This window comes from Convolutriloba macropyga, chromosome 6, assembly GCF_964194025.1.
Source record: "Convolutriloba macropyga chromosome 6, txConMacr16.3, whole genome shotgun sequence".
Taxonomy (NCBI): domain Eukaryota; kingdom Metazoa; phylum Xenacoelomorpha; order Acoela; family Convolutidae; genus Convolutriloba; species Convolutriloba macropyga.
In genome coordinates this window covers 51,499,767-51,517,954 of record NC_134473.1, presented here as the reverse complement: position 1 = coordinate 51,517,954, position 18,188 = coordinate 51,499,767, and the positions used below count along the sequence as shown (strand labels likewise).

Sequence of the window (18,188 nt, the reverse complement as noted above, 5' to 3'; positions counted from 1 at the left end):
AAAGTGGCTGTAGAAGTTACAATATTTTTAACAAAAATTAATGCTTTCATTTTTTATCCAGATAATTGGAACAGAACCCATGAATTACTTGTTTAACAGCCGACCTCCTTCACGCGTATTCCATGGAGTCCTTCTCATTCCAACTTTATGTCATCATAGTTTGAGAAACTCAAATTATGGGAAAATTATTATATTTATATATATATATATATATATATATATAAATATATTATATATAAGTATGTATATATATTTACATATATATATATATATATATATATATATATATATATATATAATTATATATAAATTTATCTATATATATATATATATATACCTACATATATATATAAATATATATATATATATATATATATATATATATATATTTTTATATATACACATGTACATATATACATATATATATAGAACCATAAGGTACGCACATACCGAGTCAAAAAGAAAGATAAAATAATTTGCTAAAATTAAGCTTAAGGTTCTTTAAAATTTAGGCAAAACTTGTTTACGGAAAAAAAACAATGTTAAACTTATCAACAAAAAAGAGTCGGAATTCCAAATACGGTAGCTGAAAAAATTATGAAAATCGTCTTTTTTTTCGATTTTGTGGCTTTTTTGTCAACATTATTTCAAACTATTTCAAGGTGTTCATGCATCATCTACTAGACATTGTTCCGGTAAAAATGAAAGAATTAATTATCATCAAACAGTCACTAGTCATTAGTAATAACATGCCGTAAAAAATTTCATCGAATAACTCTAGTTGAGAATTTTATAATAATAGTTGGACAAGTCAACAAAATTGAAGCAAAGAAACAACGAGGAAAATGCCATTTGGATTAACTAATTGATATCAAGACTACTGCCACCTCTGCTAACGATTAAGCAGAACAGGTTACACAATTAAGAAAAAAATATTAAATTTACCAATTGAAAACTGTGGTTTTAAAGAAAACAAAAATCAGGTTGACACACAGATTGAGCTTAGCGTGCAACATACACGCCAAAGTCACTTATTTAAATGGTTATGAAAAAAAAAATTTGAAGATCTGAAGATCTGAAAAAAAATTATTAAATGTGATTTTTTACCCAAAAGATCTGGCGTCTCACATATTACAAAACTGACTAAATTATTATAGCTCTAGAAAGAAAAAAATATATTGAAATAAAGCGAATGAATTGCATTTGAGGCTAATTTATGGGTAAAATATTTCATTTATGTGTAAATTTATGTGTAATAAATGTACGACCTAAATTAAAAAAAAAAACTTTTTTCTTTTCACCTTGTGAGAGGTGTTTTCAATGTGAGAACATTGATTTGGTAATTTATATACCTGAAAAGTTAAAGAGGCAGATCTCCGAGGCATCTGAACAAGTGATGAAATCATGCTATGCTTATATTTTTAAAACTCCGAGGATATATATATATATATATACTTATGTAAATAAATATTTACATATATATATATAAATATATATATATATATATATATATATATATATATAGATGTTTATATATGTATTCAAATATATTTGAAAGTCAAGCGTACAATCTCAAATTCTCAAAGAAATTGAATTACATAGCACCATAAGGCACGTAAAAAAAGGGTCGAAAACCAGACAATACACTTTGCTAGGGAGCAATTCAAACCTCTTTATTTTTGTGTTACAGCAGAAGTCAACGCGCGGTAAGTCAGCAAAATTTTGCATAAAAATGGATTTCTCTCTTATCTAAAGTTAGCCAACCTTTGTCTAAGTGTTAATGTTACTGTGCTGCTTCAGAGTGATCAACCGTTTATATTTTTGATGTGCCAGCTCAATTTTGACATCCAATTGACTTCAAAATCATCGTTAGTAATGAAGAGGTCTCTGAAAAAAGAACTCCATCCAAAAACAGTGTAAGTTATATAAAAGTGGAACTCAATATTAGTTTACTGAGTACTTGGATTGCTCATAACGAGTCAAATTCTTTTTTGTTCTAATGAATGAGATAAAAGTGAAAAAAAATATATTAGTGGTGTAAAGTGTGATCAAGTTTTCAAATTTATCTGATTTGTTTTTTTTTCAAATTTCAGTGTAGTCCAGAGAAGTTTAAGAAGCTAAATGACTCAACCTTGGTTGCTGTTCAGTCACTTGTGCATGCATACAAAGCGCATGCTATCCATTAAATACAATTTTGCTCTTTTTTCTAAAGTTTGATGTGATTTATCTTTGAAAATTTTGCTTTTTCAAAAACTTTTCAACAATTAACCCTTATTAGAAAATTCTCAATTAAAAGTTTGCCAGAAATTGGCTAAAAATTTGCACACATTTTTTTCTCAAGAAACAGGGATTTTTGGTATTTCTGTACTATATTGGGAGATTGAAAAAAAAATGAAACAGTTGTTTTCCAAGGATACTCTGGAATGCAACGCTAGATGTCGTATATTATTCAATTTTGACCCAATTTTAGCAAAAATTTGATCAAAAATCTCGTTAAGGTGCCTTGAGTCGAAGGTAGAAAATGTTGAATTTTCTCCAGAAAAAAAATAAAATTTCTGGATTTTCTTTGTAGTGAAATTCGTGAAGCAGAGGGCTTTAAATTTATACCACAAATGCTAGCCTGGGATGCCTTCAAAAAAGTCAAAATAAGAGGGGCAGGCCGAAAACATCTCGCAGTTTTTTTCTGAATAATTGGCAACAATTAGCAAAAGTATGCAAGAGTAAGTTTTTGTGCTTTTTGATTTCATAAAAATTAAGGTTCAAAACAATTTTAGTAAATCGAAATCGGCGTTGAACAGTTTTTTTTGTTTATTCGATGTATGTTATATTCAGTTTTAAGTACAATTCTATAAATATTTGAATAGTTTGATTTTTATACATGAAGTAAAAATGAGTTCTAAAAGTTGTCCATCTATTGGAAGAGGGTTATATTCTTTGATCATTTGGCTTTTTTAATTCTACTCACACTTATATTTTGATTTTTTCTTTCCAGATTTCTATTGGAATGTAGTTGCAATTTCTAGTTCCCGAAGTTTTCGATTTCAATTTGGTCACTCCACTTAGAGTGAAACATAGTTTTCTGAAAAAATTGACGATTCTGGAATTTGCTGTCATCTCAGATTATCCCAAAACTTGAAAAGAAATTTCTTTGGATAATTTGCTGCTTTCGAAGCCCATAGAACATTTCAGTGCTTATGTAATTCAAAAAATTTTTCAATGTCAAAAATCTGGAAAAGTCTTTTTTGGATTGAAATAAAACTTTCCGGAGATTGAGCAATTTTTTGCAGAATGCGTTTTTGAAAAATTTATTGAAAAAACATCTTAGAAAAATATGCACCGGTGGCTTTGTGGCGCTGAGATTCTTAGCCAATAGAAGTTAAAATGTCTACAATATCGACTTGTAAAAGGTTTTCTCTTAGCTATTTTTGTTCTGGCTCAGACATTTATTAGAAACAGGCCTGCATGTTGACATGAGAAATTTTATTCATTTTGTGTTGAAATTGATAAGCAATCGTTGCATTTTGTAGAAGAGAATGATCTGCTTGACGCCAAAAAACTTTAATTTTGTTTCTTTTCTTTATATATTTCTACCGATCTCCCTTTCTTCTGGCTTCTCTTGTTTGATTATATTTATTTGTCTTGAAATCAATGTGATCAAACTTATTGAGCTTGCAAACAAAAAAATTTTAAGGATCACAAACTTAAAATTTTGGGGATATGGATTGATAATGATATGAATTGCTTTTCCAAATTAAAACTTATGTGTTACTGCTTCATTTTTTATATGAATACCAGTGACAATTTTTTTTACCAAAAAATGGTGTGAGATTAGGATGTAATCGGGGGAATTTTCAGCCAACTCCCCCTTTACTCATTATCATTTTGGGGGGTAATAGGGGTTGTTAATTCGATGCAAGAGAAGAGATAATAGGCGTAATTTTGTTGGGTAAAATGGTGCGGGAGTAGGAGGTGATATTTGGGGGGTAACTTGACGCAAGAGTAGCGGTAATGAGGGTACACCTATGCAATAGTAGGGGGTAATGTGGGTGAAACGATGCAGGCGAACGAAGATAATAGGGGTTAAACTATGCACGAGTTGTAGGTTAATGGGGATAAAACGATGCAAGAGTAGGCTGGCAATTGGGGGGGGGGGGTAAATTGATGCAAGATTTGGGGGTATGGGGGGTAAAAAGATGCAAGATAAGGGGTTTGTGGGGGTAAAACAATCCAAAAGAAGGTGTGTAATAGGGATGACAATTGTACAACAATTCCCCCCTTCTCCCCATTACTCGTTTTATCTTACATCGTTTTACCCTACTAAAAATATCCAGCCAACCTAACCTAACATCTTTTTGGTGGTTAATTCTTGGGAGTTAAACTAATTTCTGCCCCGATTTCCCCCGATTACCCCCCACTAATCTTACAGCGTTCTACCCCCATAGACAATGACCCCTTGTTCTTACATCAGTTCCTGGGATAATCAGGGAGTAATTTCGACATGGGTATCATGTTTCCTTTCAACCTTTCACCTCACGATCATTTGAGATGAAACTTTCAAATTAATCTAAAGAGGTGTTTATTAATTTAAAAATATGCTTACTTAGAGCTTTACTTAGTTAAACGTATGCTTACTAAGAGCTTTTCTTACTTAGAGCTTCATCACAGCCTTTCATTATTAGTCTGTAAATCTATGATAGTATTTTATTTTATAATTAGTAAACAAAATTGGAAACGTGTTGTAATTTAATTTCTGGTTATTTCATGTTGCTATTACTCTCATCTAACTGAGAGAACGGTTACGTGAATTTTTCAAGAAATTATAATTCAAATTTTTGACTAATGATTGAATTTAAAGCTCAGATTTTTCTCGAAAAATAGGAAAAAGCAACAAAATTAAGAAGTGAAATTAAGGATTTAGGGATGTCAAAAAAGCTAACAATTTTGAATAAAAAATTGTTAGCATTTTTGATTCAAAATTGGAAGGATTAAAAATTCACTTTCACTGATTAAAAATTGGAAGGAATTTGCCATCGTGTGGCACTGAATATGACGTCTTCCAAAAAATTTGTTTGATGACAATAATCTGATAAATAGATATAGAAAATCCACGAAAAACTTTCTATTGTTAAATTAACTGAAATCCAAAATTATTAAAGCCCGCGGATAATTTATTTTCACAATATAGACTTGAAACTAAATTATTCTTCATCGCATTCATTCAAACTTTTTAAACACTTTATGAAAACTTTTTTGAAAGGCTGTGGAAAGAAAACCGTTTAAAAATTGAGTTTTGTCGTAATAAGTTGTTTGGTTGTCATTTTTCCATATCAATTTCCACGGGCCGCTAAGGCAAGGCAATCTAATATGCATTTTCAATAAATATTTATATCCAAGTTTACGACATAGTGTGAAACTTTAATAATATTCTGTAAGAATGGATTTTTTTGTCGAATTGTTGTAAATTGTTCACATTTTTCACTGCGCCATTCACGGAGCACGCGGAGTTAGTTTCAGGTGTAGAGGAATATTTTGCTCTGCAAATAAAGTAGCTCGAATAAAGCTTGCAACTTCAAGCATGCATTTTCGAGGGAATCTTTTTGCAGAACAGCAATAAAGTTTTTATCGCACTCGCAATAGCGTTAGAAAATTTGATGAAATTGTTTTTCAAATACTTTTGATGTTATTATATTTTTATGGGAGTTGTTGCTTTCATAACTAAATGCAAGAGTCCCTTCTATAACCGCGACCGAAAATTTATTGTTATAGACAATTTGTGTCTATAGGCAATTTGAGCCAAGCATGCTCTAGACTGTTCCTGGCCTTGCGATAGTTTCAAATTTTCCTAGTTTTGGTATTTTGCTTCTTGATATAATGCAATTGTCAAGCATCATTGCTAAACAACATCTCAACAAAAAAATCCAGCTAAAGTTTAGTTGACAACTTGCCAAAATTTATTGGAAGTTGAAATAGTTGACGTAATTGGTATTTTAACACATCACTCGATAAATGGGTCTGGTGGTTAACTTCAAGAGTCTCCCTCCTTTTAGCCATGATATTAGTGTGGAACTTATCGGTCGTTTCTTTTATAAATTTTGAAACTAAAAACAAATTTCGATTTTTTTAATGGGTTCTTCAGAAATTCAAACAATGAAAGTACAATCTTGGTGACTACGAAGCAAGCATTTCTTAACAAAGGAAGGGCTCAGGAAAATAATTGAGGCAACACATTTTTAACATGATTAAAAACGTCATTTTTGCTTCACTTGTGCAGGTTAACAGAATTTTGAGGTGTTCTTCAAAGAAGCGTGGCTTCAAAAACATCAATAAAAACATCTCTTTTCGAAATACAAAACCTCCAAACTCATCGAAATTCACTTAACTTTTGTTGTCCCTTTCTGTGACTTCTTGACAAAATTATGATTAGGAGAGAGTGTCAACAGGAATTCAAGGTCTTCCGATAAATTTGAGCCGCGAAATTGAGAACCAGAAAAGCTGCTTTAAATTATTTTTGTTCTGGTTTTAATTAAAACTCTATTTCTGTTTCGATGTTTATGTCCGCTAGTTACTTTTTGTCTTTGCATTTGCATTGCAAATTTTTGATTGGTCGAGTCGTTACATGATCATCGGAGGCATTGTCGAGTTTTTTGTTCGCTTCAAACACCTGGTAATAATTTGCCTTATTGGATTTATAATTCGGAGTTCTTAGACCAAAACTTTTTATGTCTTCGCGCTTAGTGGACAGATTCATATTTAAAACGGTGGCGATCAAGCTAGCCGACAGACAAGCTAGCCGAATTTTGAAAAAGAGGACAAGTAAATTGCAAATACATTGCGCTGTGCTGATTTGTTGATTGTAACGGTTAACAATGTATTATTTCTGAAAGATTACTCAACTATTACAATATTCGACTTTCTTGCGTTTCGGCTTACTTTTACTTAGCATTCACCATTTAAGACGGGTTTCTTTTGAAGCAAAATAGTTTTGAGGGCAAAATAATCCCCCCATAATTATAACTACCATTCGAAAGGGTTTCCAAATCAAATTCGCCGCTGTCTAACCGCGCGCTTTTCTTTGAAGCGGGCAATCTTCAAACCCGAAATTTATAGACTTTGAGACGTACTTTATAGACGCATAGTGTCAAAAATCTTAAATCGAGGGGTTAACCCAGCAAGGAAAAATCGAAATTCTGCTCCAATGGTTTCTTAATATCTCAATGGAACTAACTAAATGCTGATAAACGTTTGTTTGCTCGCTATGGTAACATTTATTTAGTTTGCGTAGCTCTCTAAAGGCTAGGTTTTAACAGATAGCAAACTAAGTTTCAGTCGAAAGCGGCGCAAATTTTATTGTATAATCGCCTGGTGCGTTCTTTTAAGTGCATACCTCAAACGCAAACACAAACAATCGTTTCCTAGACAAAACTCATCGATTAGAAGAATGCGCAGGAAGCAGAATTAAGATTTACTAATTTATCATTCCGTTTTAGTATCTTTTTTTCTCGTGAAAACTGTAAACAAAAAAGCGTGGGGGTAGTGGTGTTTACCAACTATGTTAAGGCTACTAAATAATTGAAGTTGTCACGATCAGGATTGACAATTATAGATTTCGAAGTCATGATCGAGTGCACTCTGTGTACTCTGTGTACTAAAACAATGTTCGAAGAAGCGGGACATTTTTTAATCACAATTACACAGGATGGAGTTCTCCAATGATTACGTGATTATTTTTAGGACACACTCAAACAGTAAAATCAGAGCTCTGTAATTGTATATTTTATACATGTTCGTCTGTGCTAAGTACGTGACATACGTGTGCGCGTACGTAAACGCGCCTGTGTGTATGTATGTGTGTTTATGTTTGTGTCTATGTTTGTGTGTTGCAGGAGGTGAAGGGTACAAGAGATAGGGTTAATGGTATGGGTTGCAAATCCAACACTGATGTTTAAAAAATCTTTTCAATCAAGTGCCGTGTTTTTTTGATCCGTACGCAAAATTTATCAGTTGAATTGATTTTATCTCAAAGTCCCCAGAACGCATTAGCTACCCAGGTCGAGGTGTGCGTTAATGATCAGACAATTAAAAACGCACAGGGGGGGTAAAGTGCGTTTTTGATTACATGGACGAGCGTCATAATAAAGTCTGCCTACATGAACGAGCTTCCTAGTCAAAGTCTGCCTAAATTCTGATCATTAACGAGCTAAAGTCTGACCATTAACGAGCTAAATTCTGATCATTAACGAGCTAAAGTCTGACCATTAACGAGCTAAATTCTGATCATTAACGAGCTAAAGTCTGACCATTAACGAGCTAAATTCTGATCATTAACGAGCTAAAGTCTGACCATTAACGAGCTAAAATCTGATCATTAACGAGCTAGATTCTGATCATCAACGAGCTAAAGGCTAATCATTAACGAGCTAAATTCTGATCATAAACGAGCTAAATTCTTATCATTAACGAGCAAAAGTATGTATAAAATGGCAATAACATTAACAATTTATGTAACAATTTGCTTTCTAATGTTAGCCTGTGGTATTATTATTATCATTATTATTATAAAACAACCCAATTGTTTTTACAATTTACAAGTCCCAGAGAAAACTTTGGTTCTTAAAAGTTGTTTCATAATTAAAAACTAAGTCTATAACCAAACTTTGGAATTCTTTCTTACAGAAAAAAATTTTAAACGAGCAAAAATTTTTAAACGCAGTAAAAACGAGCAAAAAGTTTTAAAGCGAGGTAAAAACGAGCACAATTTCTAAAAACGAGCACAATTTCTAAAAACGAGCACAATTTCTAAAAACGAGCTAAAGTCTGTTCATGGCTGATTATGGTCTGGATGGGTCTGATCATGGTAGAAATAAAAACGAGTCAAAAACGAGCACGTATGAAAAACGAGCTAAAGTCTGATCATGGCAGATTATCGTCTGGGTGGGTCTGATCATGACCGATTTTAGTCTGGATGGGTCTGATCATTAACGCACACCTCGACCTGGGTAATTTCATGCTGAATATTGAAAAAAGGACTTAGGGTTTCATGTTCTATCGATACATTGGTGCAATTCGTTCGAATGACCGTTCGGTTATGGACAATTTTAAATTTTAGCACATATTGTACTTAAAACATTTGCAGTTGTGCACTCAACACAACAAAACTTGAGTGACTTGAATTCTTTTATTCAATTTCATTGCTACACAATTCTGCTAGTACCATGGCGGCACTAACTATACGCAAATAGCGCAAAGTTAGCTGGCTCAGAGCCATAGTTGATACTATGGTAAGAGATAGAAGCATAATTGATGGTAAGGGAATTAATGTTGAACATACTCGAATTCGCAGTTACGCGAACAGAGCAAAGTATGAATAAGCACCACGCATATAAAACTAAACTGAATTAGATTTATGTAGTAGCTAAGGAACATATAATACATTCAAGTTTATTTGCGTTTCATTATTTGAAACTACAAAATTGTATTCTATGGAATTTAACAAGAGCCCTTCATATAATAAAATCTCTTTTTGATCCATTCATTCGGTCTTTCAAATTTAGAGTTATAGCCCGCGCGCGTTTGCTGCAAAACGTGTTGTAGATTTCACTAAGTTTGTAGATTGCCACTAAGTTGCCGAGTGTAATTCTCGAATTATAGTTATAACCAACATTTCTTCACGCGGACCACCAACACTATAGTCAGAATTGATCACTATTAAACACCACACGTCTATAAACAATCTTAACACGGTAAGCCTCGTTATTGTGACCTAAACCGAATCTGTCTCGCATATGAGGACTATTGGGTCTAACACTCCCACTAATGTATCAATATTTTGATCATCAGGGTTAATTATAATTTGACCTAAAAATTTCAATTGTAAACAATCAATAAATCAGGAGATAATGTTGATTATATTCAGTAAATAAGGGAGAAAAAATTGCCCTTTAGGATGGGGTGATTGTGAATTAAAGTCAACATAACCTTGATGCCTTCTTAGTTTTTTTGTAGTCCCATTCTTTTTTTATAATCCCCCTAGTGGAGACCCAAAATTTTTCTTAAAGAATTTTTGAAAATGTTTGTTTTGCGCCCAATCAACGCTGGCAATTTGAAGGATCCTAAAAAAATGTGCGAGAAGACGGTGTTTTACTTGTGCATTTGCAGCACGTCAGTTTAACTCCATCCCACAATTATTTTTCCCAAAGATTTCCGCGTCCCGTAGCTCTAAAACTAAACTACTTGGAGTGAAACAACTTGAACTTTTTTTTAATTTTTCGGGCTTTTCACTGTAAATTTTGACAAAATCCTTACCTCAGGTATCACCGAGGGGTGTAAAAATGATGTAATCAGCTGATGAAAAGTACATTTTACGTGTTCTAATTTTCAAGTTTGAACATTTTTAGGGACACTTGAGTACTTTGTAGCGTATAGCGTCAACTTGCCTTCGAAGTGCCCTCTTTAATTCTTTTGAAATCTTTAAGTTTTCGCTACTTTCCAGAAAAATTCGAAAATTTTCGCCAAATGGTTACAGCAATCGGCTTCACCTAATATCCCCCCCCCCAAAAAAAACAACAATCAATTGCGGTTACGAGTGACAATTTGTCTTCGAACTAAATAAAGCACTGATTTAAAGCTGAGCTGTGTATGCACTAACATCTAAGGTCAAGGTAAAATCTTTGGATGAAGTCGAATCAAAAGTTGCTTTCCATATCACTTTTTGGATGAGCATGGTCTTTTCGTGTTCTTTGGTTTGAATCTGGGGGCTAAACAGGGCAAAACTGCCCATAAAAAGCGTCCACTTCTTTGCATAAGTTTAGATGAAATTTGGGAGTACCTTCCGCTATAAAACCAAAGCTTCGTATCTTCACAGCTCAACTTTTGTTATTTGGCAAAAGTACTCTTTTATGATCAAGACTCGATACCAGTTCCTGCGAAGCAGCACCACTCTGTATCAGAGAAATGCCACAAAAAGCAACAAAAATATTTGAGAGAAAGCAAAAAGTCTCAAATGATGCGAAATTAGTACTATGGACAACTATTTTGATTAACTGGCGCTAGTCAGGTTTCTATGCATGTTCTTCTGATTACAAGGATCTAAAGAACTTTATTTTTTTTTCTCCCAAATATTCTAGAGCTTTAAAACAATTCAGAAACATCTTTTTATCTGCTGGGAGCCAATCATGCTAAAATTTTTTTTTAAAAAAAGGTAATAAAACGTATAGCACCACTGTATGCAAAAACATTTGAATTGGATGGAAGGATACTAATTTTTTAATTGAATATCAAAATTTTGCCCGACACATTGCGTGGCTTTCGATCCATGGTCTTATCGACTTCAGTGAAATTTAACCTTCTTAGATAAAGCCAGTTTTTTTCAGGGTGTCCTGCTTTTCACCCCTATTCATTTAACCCCCTATCATTTAACCCCGATTTATTCACCCCTGTATCATTTAAACCCTCTATCTTTTAACCCCTCTATCATTTCACCCCGATTTTAATCTTTCTATAAAATAAGGATTATTACATTAGCAATATAATCATTTGGCCATGCCTCGCGGGCCATGGCCATGTCTCAGCGGCCCGTGGGACTTGACATGAAACTATCTCAACAGAACAATGACAAAACAAGTCCTTCATGTCGACTGCTAATTGGCGGGATGAAATGATAGAGGGGTGAAATGATAGAGGGGTTTTTTGATGGAGGAGTGACTAAATCGGGGTTAAATGATAGGGGGTTAACTGAATGGGGGTGAAAAGAAGTAGAACTTTTTTAGTGCCATTTAAATGAAGTGAAATTTACCTTGCTTTTATTCTATTTGTAATTAGTTAGGCACAACTTTTCAACAATTCAGCTTTTTCAACGGGTTCTTCTATTTCCCCCAAAAAGTAACGTACTTTGCTGATTAATAATTTGATGCTTTACATTTTTGTATTACTTTAAATATAACAATGTTTTCCAAAAGAAATCTGCTGTCTAACTCTTTAATTTTGATATTTACCTCTAGCTTTCCTGTCAGATAGTTTATATCTCCCTCCCCATCAAGGAAAAAAACTGTGGCTATAATTTTGTTGGAATGGGGCTATAGGCCCGAACTAATTGTACAATCTCAGATTAAAATTTCCTAATTTGAATGCGAGTCTAAAAAATATCAGCTACTTCTTGCCAATAATTGTTCCTACCCCTCTTAAGAGGGGAGGAGCTATATACTCAAATGGGTTTTTTTGTTCAGACAATTTTTGCCGATCGATATATTAATCGTAGAGAGTTGAGACTGGTACCATTAGAAAGCTCGTTCAGCGGAGAATATGGAATTAAAAAGGTTTTTTTTAAAGTTCGTTTTATACAGTAAGTTGTCAAGGTTTAAATTTCTGAGAAAACTAGAGTGAATTCCGTTGTTTATATTCACATTTTCCAGAATTTTTGCCTCAATTTCTGTCAATTTTGCAAAAATTTGTTAAAATTTTTAGGAAACGTTTTGGTGATTTTGTTTTCAAAGACAAAAATTTATTATTGTTGATTTATTTTTTTGTCAACAATTCGGGCTAAATATGTCAAAATTCAGCCTTTTTCATCAAAAACAACACGTAATAAGCTTCTTTAGTCCACTTTGATTAATTTTGCCGGAAGTACACCCCCAAACAACACTAATGCAATCTTTGTAGACTCAAAGGAGGGCTATTCCTACTTCAACTTCTGTTGAGAGTGCTCTGTAATTAGAACTTTGTTGTTTTTTGCTAATTTTATTTGCTGATTATCAGAAACGCAGAATTTATTTTCGAGTTTTTAACTAACAAATTATCTATATCTATAACATTCAAAAATTAACTGTTCTTAATGGACAATAAGAATTAGCAGGGTTAGTTTTGGACCAATCTTGGACTGTAACAATCCAAAAAGAATTCCGATTGTAATCAGTCCGAATGTAATGATTTTTTTAATTAAAGAAGAGAACATATCAAATCAATGCTGAGGAGTGATAGGTCCAATTGCCTTCCTCAACAGCTCCAAGCTAATGCATTTAGTTTTTTACTTGAAAGCTTATGGTTGTTTTGACTTTTAAAAATATTTGACTTTTAAATAAACAATGGCTTATTGAACTTTTACTATATTTTTTAAATTTGGTCAACTTGTGTTAGCAAATAAAGAGTTGTTCTCTTTTCTACTGATTTAAAATTTAATGATTATTGCGGTTTTAAACCTTAAGCTATTGTTTTCTGGCTTTGATACTATGAGATTTCATATCTTTTTGATTTTTAGAAATTTGTCAGTTTTTCACGTTTTCTAGTTTTTGACCCATTATCACATTATTGGCAGTGCTCTTATCACAGTTTTGGCGTAAAGCACAATTTAACGTATTAAAATCCTGAAAGATATAGATCATTGGCTTCGACACTTCTTTCAAGAAGAGTTAAATGAATTTTTTAATTTTGTCTTTAACTGTTGTTTTTACTTTGTTCTTTTTAGTCTTATGAAGTTTCCTGTACAATGACAGGTTTCATTGGCTTTTCAAGGAAGAATACATAAGCTGGTATTCTCAATTTTGTTCTTTTTATTGTGTTTGTGTTACCTAAAGTCGTTAATTACAGGTCAAATATGACCTTATTGGTGTCAAAGGGTGTCAAAGGTGTCAAAATGGATTGGCGTCACAAAATCTCACATTTTGAAAGAATTCTCTATTACCTTACTGGCTTCGACATCGGTTTCTTACAAAAAAAAGTAAATTAATTTGATTTTTGTCATAATTGACGTTCTTTTTGTAGACACAATGCATATTCTAGATTATTGCAGATATTAAGGGCTTCCTCTGGACGAATAAACGAACCTATTCAACAATTTCTTTTTGTAGTTAATGGCTTTCATGGCTTTAGAAGTATTTTTGTTTCTCAAAAAAATCACAAGTATTACTTAGTTTTGCCAATTTCTCTTTTTTGTCTACTTGTTACCTAGTCTCATTAATAAAAAGCCACATACTACATTATCAGTGTCTGAAGAAGGCGCAATTGAACATATTTCTCGCAATTGAGCGTTTTCTGGCAAGTTTTAAGTGAATTTTTGTTTGTGGTCTTTTTGTTCTTTTTAGCCGCATCAAAAATTGAATAAGGACAGGTCTTATTGCCCTTCTATAGGAGAATTGGTAATCGTAAACCTTTGTGATATATTACTTGATTTCAAATGGTTTTCATTACTTTGAAGTTTATTGTTTAATAAAAATAAGCGAATTTTTTAACTTTAATAATTTTGTTCTTTTTCTCTAATTGTTACCAAACGTTTTTATGGACTGGTCCCATATCTTTTCTATTTATGTGTTATTCTGTTTAGTTTCAGTTTTATCTGACGGTGTGTTGACTTTGTTAATAAGTTTTTTGTTTTAAAACAGACATAAAGTTTTTGATGTAATTAATGTTTGTTGTTGTTTGATTTTGCTGTTCGTCTTCACTCGCTTTCTTAATATTGGCATATCTTATCAATTTAGTGCATCGTTTTTTGCTCCACTGAGTTATTTGCTTTGGAGGCTATCGTTTCGTTCATACACTATTTTTTTGAAACCACTTATGTTTTTTTGGGGTTTTTATGGCATTTTATTTGGGTTTTTTGGGATTCCCAAAAATAATTTTGGGTTTTTCTACCTGTTCCTCATTTGGTAGACAATTATGCCAAAATTGTGAATGAGCGGGGTCGGAACCTTGTGTGCGATCGCACATTACCGAGCCGTCTTATTTATGTTTAAACTTTGAGACAGATTATCAGTTTTTGAGTTTTGCCGTCTGTAATTTCTAGACAGTTTTCAAAATTTTTGCACGAAATGGTAAACAGCTAAATGTTTTTTATTGCTATATGGAACACTAATATTCGGTGGTCATAAATATCTTAACAACAATTTTTTAGCTTTATGGTTATTTAATGAATGGCCTTCCTCTCGGAGATTTAATTTAGGAATTGTACAAACGAAATCTTTTTAGATCATAAACAAAATTTTATGCATCACAACTTCGCCAATTTAGTTAAGAATAATTCTCTTGGCTCTGATGACTTTAAGGTTTTATAGAGTGATTTTATACACTTGCTTGTTTTTTTATGGATACGTGACTCCAATGACTTTCCAATGGTGCAAAAATTCCTGCCAGATTTATTTTTCGACCTTAGCAGAGTCACTTAACCTTGCTCAAAGCACAAACTTTTCCATAGGAACAAGCAATGCCGAGGACTGGCACTGTAAAAATTGCGCCCCATTAACATATTAGTTTGGCCTAGTGCAGTTTTTATATATAAGAATAAATTCTATTATCGGTTTTGAAGTCGCAAGGAGGGTTATGGAATACTTACAATCTCTTAAATCATGATTTTGAACGCATTGAAAATCAATTTAGAGAACTGTTAGTCTTTAGACGAATGATTGGGATTATTATTGGATTGTGAGCCAGCAGGCTTGCAACTAAGTTGTACTACTGAAAATGTTCATGTTTGTCACATGCCCTTTGCATTTACTGTAATTTGCTCCCTGGTTTGGTTGGGTGTGTTCCGTCAATGAAAGTATTATTTTGAAATCAATTTTCTGTTTTACATAGTTTGTTGATATGGTTTTGAAAACTTCTCGTTTTAACAGATCAAAATTGATCAATTGTTTTTCCTCAGAAGTTGCTCTCTTGAGATGTCACTTTGTTCTGCTTGTCTGATTAGGAGATTTTAAATTGTAAGAGGACTACTTCTGATGCCTCAATGAGTAATGTGAGTCTTTGTTTCTTTTCAGTTTTGCCCCTTCTACGCCAGGTACACTAATCAATTCGAAATGCAGCGCAGGTTATCTATACCATAACAGAATCCACCTGTTTTTTGCGATTTCTTTTCTGATTTTTTTTTACGATCGAACTAAATACGATAAATTTTTCGTCTCTTGCAACAGTTATTGCCGTTTTCCGTTCTGGTGGCAGCCTCCTCTAATGGAGAATTGAGAAATTAGAAAATCATCTGTTCACGAGAACAATTTCTTCAAAATTCAGTTTGCAACTTTTTTCAATAGTTTGCAGGTGAAGTTGCCGAATAGCACTTTTACGGGGAATCCCTTGACGATTCAGATCGTCTTCGTGAAACAGGCTAAGTGGGGACAATATTCAGTTGAAGTTTTCAAACAAGTTTTTCGATTTTCATTCACACCCGCAGGTTCTGAAAAAAATGGAGTTTTATGAGCGCACTTTTCTAACTTCTTCATTGCTATCAATTGTGCTGTAAATTTTGCATTCAATTGTGTTGGGTGACTGCAAAATTTTTGTTTAACTTTCAATTGTAAATTTAAATTCATTTTATTGCAAAATAAAGTATTCAAGAAAAAAATTGAAGACAAACTTGTATCTGAATATCTGATCGTGAATGCGATTTATTATGTAATGTAACATGGTCAATTAAACGTTTCTGCCTAGCTTAGTGGTGACAGAGTTTGAGTTCATTGCACTGTTATGGTGTATATTTTTAAAATGAAAACTGAACAAAAGGGTACATCAATATTTAAGAGCGTATTGCGTTTAGCAGCAAATCAAGCTAAAAAGGTAAATATTTTATACAGCGACAGCGTTTTTTTTCACCATGGTTAAATTAAATTTTGATTGCTGCTTTTTGATTTATTTGGTAGGAAAAAAAGTAATTTCCGGTTTATCACTTTGTAACCATTAGTTTATAATAAAAATTTGTCAGAAAAAAAGCACATACTCCCTGTCTGTTTTTTGGTAAAATTCATTTTCATTTATTTTAGTGACAGCCTGTTATTTTATTCTTCTAATCTACGGTCATACTTATAATTATTCTTGTTTGTTTGAACAGCTGAAAATGAAAATACTCAAACGAATCAAATTGATTTTGATAATGGAAAACAATGTTTGAAAATTTGTGTATGTTTTCATTACGAATCAGCGTTATACATAAAAATCGGTTAGTGAAATTTGTGAATGAGATATACAAATAGCTATTTATAGTTTTGTGTGAGATTTAAAGTTTTAGAGAATGAGATATCATTTTTGGAAAGTTTGTGTTTTTTTTTCGGGGGGGGGGGGGGGTATGTTTGGTAACAACATAATATCAATATTTGTATTGAAATTTTTTCGTCTGTTGATTATTGCCGCCGTGTTCACTATAAATCCCGGGAGGAAATGACAGATAACTGTTTTTGATTAAATTGGGGACTAGCTTTGGAAACCTGTAGGCAGAAATGTCTCCAACAATTCCCATTCAAATCTGAAATATTCTCCGCGGCATATTTCACATTATTTCCTCTTCTTACCAAAAGTTGTTAATTTTCTGCTTAAATTTACTAGTTATAGGGCCTATTTAAATATTTATGTGCCAATTGTTATTAAAGTTGTGCTTGAAGTTTCTATGGGGACTTTGAAATTAAACAATCGGAAAGCTCCCAAATATAGTCTGCATGGATATAATTTCTAGACTCATATGGGCGCAACCAGGCTTAATTGACAGCGTCTTTTTGAAATCTACCCAAGAAAATTCAAACGATTTCTGCCGAAAACTAACCGAAGATCTGGTTACTGGAAAAAAATTCCAAATTTAAAAAAAAAACGATAAAACAACTCGTTGAAGCACCCAGCACTACTTCACGACACATGCCCTCACTTGGATCTACACATCACCTGGTATCGACTCTGTTAAACCATGGCTGTAATTTTTTCCCAAAACATTGAAAGAAACAGAATGTTCGTTTTCACATTTATCTGCAATTTGCCTTAATTTTTTTCTATCACCACTGCATCAACAGCTTCGTGTGCAAATATTTGCAAATATGATACATCATTTTACAAATTTTGTAAATCATTTTGCAAATTTGTGCAAACTTGACCTTAGGGTTCAACTAGTCCGTAAATAAAGATCTGCAAGAGGACCAATTGTCATCAAATATAGGCCCAATTAACAAGGTTCCCAGAATTTTCAGTATCTGGATTGTGTCTGTACAATAATTGATTCAGAGAACAAAATGGTGAATAGAAAAAGTTTAAGTTTATGCTTAAAGTTAGTAATGTTATTACAAAACAAGTTGTAAGCAGGTCCACTAATTTAATTATTAATAATGAAAAACGAGAAAAATCAAAAAGACAGCTGATTATTTATAATAACATGAGTTTTAAAACAAGGGTAACAAACAAAATACTGTAAATAGAAAGTTTCAGAGTTATAAAATGCGCTTGCTGAAAATCAA

The 18,188-nt window shown here is 32.7% G+C and overlaps 1 protein-coding gene across 1 annotated transcript in view; it reads left to right on the top strand.

Moving 5' to 3' along the window:
- The first annotated feature begins 9,385 nt into the window (after positions 1-9,385).
- The window catches only part of LOC142341341 (sodium/calcium exchanger 1-like), a 35,846-nt gene continuing 27,043 nt past the window's right edge, over positions 9,386-18,188 (top strand). The window contains exon 1 of the mRNA XM_075392269.1: positions 9,386-9,740. The gene's annotated coding sequence lies outside the window, so the exon portion shown is untranslated. The remainder of the gene's footprint in view (positions 9,741-18,188) is intronic.